The following is a 4608-nucleotide window of genomic DNA, read 5'->3' on the forward strand; positions in this document are numbered from 1 at the left end:
AGCCAAGTAATATATTAGCAATCTAGAAAAATCAGATTGAGAAAATGCCCAGAAGGCATGGGGAAGAAATTAGATGAGATGTAAGGGTCGTCTCTCTCTGTGCATCATAGATATGAAAGATGGCCCAGAGAAAGGGGGACAGAATAAAAGAGAAACTATATGCAAAAATAATGAATAAAAATTTCCTAGAAGTAGAAATGCAAATATCTCAGTTGCAAAGCCGCACAGAGTGCAAACTGTAAATAAAAAGAGACCCAGTGCGCGTGTGATTTAAAGCCTCAGGAGACAAAAATAAAACTCCAGCGGCTTCTGGGGAGAATTGCTGATGGGCTGTAGGATAATAAGAAGCAGATTAACTCCAGGCCTGCCAGCCAGGTCGTGCCAAAGAGAACATGCCTCATACTCAGTCCCGTTCTAATTTCAGTGGGAGAGCACAGCAAACAGACCCTCAGGAATCTGAAGGTCAGAAAGCTACTTTCTCATTCCGAGACAGTTCATCAATTCCGTGGGAAATAAGAGTGAACAGTCCGTCAGGTAAAAATAGTTGGGGTCTAAAACTCGAGAAACAGAAAAAGAAAAAGCAGAAAGGGTGAGAGGGAGGAAGGAAAGAAGAAAGAAGGGAGAAAGAATCTGAAAGAGAGATACATGTGATCTCTCAGAAGAAAAAATAAAGAATCTAGATGATACTAAATTTCAGAAATACTTCCACTGAATTCCTTTTGGATTTTGGACAAGGATAAGCTTATCTCATTCTCTTTTTCCATATCTTCTTGGGGAGCTAAAGGTTTGCAGCACAGATGTGGAGGCAGGGGTGCCATTTCTCTTCAGAACACTGTCACTCCCAGCCCACATCTTTGTCCACCGTCATCACCAGGGCCCCAGGGCCGTCCACCTCCTCCCAGCCCCTCCTCCCCCAGAATCCTTTGCTTTGTTTACATTCACTCTGAGTTTCACTTTGCAGTTACTTTCCCTCTCTCTGTGTCCTTTGTCTTATGTCCCAGCGCTCAGTGAGCAACTCTTGGATCTGTCTTCCCCATTCTGGCTTATCTCACTTCACATGACTCCTACAAGTTCCAGCCAAGATGAGACAAGCACCCAGAGGATACAGTTTCTTCCCACTCCTCGCCCAAGTTTCACTTCTGACCCCATCTGCTTGGAGGAGCCTGGAGGGAGATGGCAGGGAGGGATGCTGGCACTCAGTCCTCACCGGTCAGTCCTCACACTGGTCCCGGTTGAACTGTGGGCCAAAGGGCTGATAAAGAGGACCATCTCCACTCTCTCATCTGAAGGTCAGTTTACATGTATGAACAGGGACCTGTGACACTGTCCTTGTGGCCGTCAGATGCGGCTCGGTGGCCTGTTCTGACCTGGGGTTTCTTGTGTGCTTCTGCGACTGTTGTCCTGGGCTGAAGTATCTATTTGCAAGAGGCTGCCTTTCTACCTGTGAGTTTAATTTCTTTTTCTTTTCATTTAAAAAAAAATATTTTTATTTATTTTATTATTAGATAGAGACAGACAGAAATTGAGAGGGAATGGGGGAGATAGAGAGAAGAGACAGAGAGGCACCTGCAGCCCTGCTTCACCACTTGTGAAGCTTCCCCCTTGCAGGTGGGGACCAGAGGCTTGAACCTAGGACCTTGTGCACTGTAATGTGCACTTAACCAGGTGCGCCACCACCTGACTCCTCTTTTTTTTAATTAAATTAAATTAAATTAAAAACTTTTATTGCCACCTGGGTTATCACAGGAGCTCAGGGCCAGCACTACAAATCTATTGCTCCTGGCCACCATCTCCCCCCTTTCTTATTGGACAGGACAGAGAGAAATTGAGAGGGAGAGAAAGACACCTGCAGACCTGCTTCACCACTTGTGAAGCTTCCGCCTGCAGGTGGGGAGCTGGGGCCTTGAACCCAGATCCTGGCACATGGTAACATCTGCACTCAGGCAGGTGTACCACCGCATGGTCCCCCTGCCTGTGAATTTTGGAAAAGAGAGAATTCCTCTATGGGAGAGCAATTAGATGCCAACTTTTGAAAGAAGACATGTGAAAGGTACGTTGTTTTAGTTTACAATGTTTTTCCAGTGTAGTTTAAAGTAAAAAATAACATGAAATTGATCATCTTAACCATTTTCAAATGCAGAGTCAAGGGGTTAAGAACGTTCACGGGGCTGGGTGGTGACAAACAGGGTTGAGCACACATGTCACAAGGACCTGGGTTCGAGGCACCAGTCCCCACCTGCAGGGGGAAAGCTTTGCAAGTGGCGAAGCAGGGCAGCAGGTGTCTCTCTCTATCTCTACCACCCCTTTCCCCTCTCAATTTCTGGCTGTCTCTGTCCAATAAATAAATAAAGATATTTAAAAAAAAAAAAAAAAACGTTCACAACGTTCTATCACAGATCTCCAGGGCATTTTTTGCCTTGAGAAACAGAATCTGTTGTTTATGTTTTTAAATTTGCTGCAGGCTGACAAGTCTAGGTGGAGCTGAGAGGCAGAGGGCAGTACTCTGCTCACCTCACCTTCATCCTTTCCACGGCCGACAGCCTGGGAACCACAGGAGCTGGGGAGACGCCAGCCACCTGAGCTTTGAGGGCCAGGCAGAGACTGTGAGACACGGGACTCCACAGACCGGAACCTGCCCTGCTGCTAACTCACCTCCCCTCACCCTGCTTGTCTGGATGCCCAGCACTGTCTGTGGCTCTCCACAGGCGACATTCACCTGAGCACCTCACTCAGTACACTTTAGTTTTTCAAAAGCCACAATGTAAACAGCTAAAAAGGACTGTGAGAAAGGGGCTGTGGGAAAGGGTAGATTTAGGTGGCCAGGGAGACAGCAAGAGACTTTCATGCCTTGGGCTCTGAGGCTCCGGAATCAATCCTAGGCACCACCATAAAACAGAGCTGAGCAGTCCTTGGTGGCGGGGGGGGGGGAGGGAGGGGAAGCAGAGGAAGAGAAGAGGGAGATGTGGGAGAAAGAGAGGGAGGAAGATAAAGGGAAGGGATAGGAGGAGGCAGAGTGGAGGGAGAGGAGGAGGAGGGAATGAAGGAGTAGAAAGAAGAGGAGAGGAGAGGAATAGGAGAGTGCCAGGCTAGCTTCGCCGGCGGGAGAGAGACAACCAGGGACTCATGGCTGAGCTGGGAACGCAGTACAGTCTTTATTGATGAGTGGGGATGCAGTGCAATCAATCTAATCTCCATTCATTAGAAAATCCTGTCCTTTATATCTCCTGAGGCGGAAGTGTCAGGAAGAGGAAGTACGTAGGATAGGGGGTGGGGAGAAGGAAAAAAGCGCTTGTATCAAGCTTGCATCTAACCAGTGGGGATTAAACCAGTGCCCTGTAGGCAGGGCGGGTCTCAGGTAAAGCCGTGATTATGTAAATAGACCACAGCATCAAGCAATCCAACAGAAGGGGTCTTAGAAGCAGAATTAGAAGCAGACCAACAGGAGAGAGAGTTGGTAGGAAGGAGGAAGAGGAAGAGGAGGAGGAAGTGGAGTAACTTATCTTGGGCTGAGGAGATAGCTCCTGATTGCCATGCCTGAGCTATCACAGGTCCCAAGTTCACTTTCCAACACCACTATAAACCAAATATAAGCAGGGCTCTGATTAAAAAATAAATGAAAAGAAGAAAGAGAGAAAGAAAGAAAGGGAGGGAGGAAGAAAGAAAAGAAGGAAGGAAGGAAGGAAGGAAGGAAAGAAGGAAGGAAGGAAGGAAGGAAGGAAGGAAGGAAGGAAGGAAAGAAGGAAGGAAGGAAGGAAAGAAGGAAGGAAGGAAGGAAGGAAGGAAAGAAGGAAGGAAGGAAGGAAAGAAGGAAGGAAGGAAGGAAGGAAGGAAGGAAGGAAGTTTGGAACAGGCTTCAGATGCCAGATGTTATGGCTTGCAGTGTGATGTGTTACTTTAATATAAATTGTATTTTTCCTGAATTCTATATATTTGCCCTCACCTAATCTCAGATCCAAATCCTCTTATTTAAAATAATAATTTCGCTCTCAGGTGTTCAAAACAAGAATCAGTGGTTGGTCTATTTTACAGGCATAGAGTAGGCAGTCTGTCAGATAAGAACATCTCATGCCAATCCTCTTCTATATTGTGTTTTTGTGATTCAGATTTATTTCCAGGGGCTTATGCAATCCTGTTTGAGAGTGATCTTTCCATTACCGGGAAGCATATTGATGACTAGAGTGGTGTATCATTGTCTCACAAAGTTCATTGATTCTGTTGCAATCTCTCATTCTGGATACATATTTATATAGATGTGCATATAATACTGAAAAATGGTGAGAACATTTGTGTTTTTTGTTATTTTAATATAAAATGTTTTCCTTTTATGTTACTGTTTTAATAATGATTAACAAGATTGTAGTATAATGGGGTAAAATACCACATAGTTCCCACCAATAGAATTCCCTGTCCCATCCCCTCCACTGGAAGCTTCTCTATTCTTTATCCTCTGGGAGCCTGGACCCAAATTCTTTATGGGGAGCAGAAGGTGGGAGCTCTGGCTTCTGTCATTGCTTCTCCCCTGGACATGGGTGTTGGCAGGTGAACCCACACCCACAGCCTGTTTCTGTCTTTCCCTAGTGGGCAGGGCCCTGGGAAGGGGAGGCTCCA

General features: G+C 46.0%; 1 long non-coding RNA gene across 1 annotated transcript; it reads left to right on the plus strand.

The window, feature by feature from the left end:
* The first annotated feature begins 992 nt into the window (after positions 1-992).
* LOC132532620 (uncharacterized) lies at positions 993-2916 on the plus strand. Its single transcript, XR_009544544.1, has 3 exons — positions 993-1443; positions 1944-2050; positions 2462-2916. It is a non-coding gene; the product is annotated as an uncharacterized LOC132532620 (long non-coding RNA).
* The last annotated feature ends 1692 nt before the right edge of the window (positions 2917-4608 follow it).

Source organism: Erinaceus europaeus, chromosome 14 (genome assembly GCF_950295315.1).
Source record: "Erinaceus europaeus chromosome 14, mEriEur2.1, whole genome shotgun sequence".
Lineage (NCBI taxonomy): Eukaryota > Metazoa > Chordata > Mammalia > Eulipotyphla > Erinaceidae > Erinaceus > Erinaceus europaeus.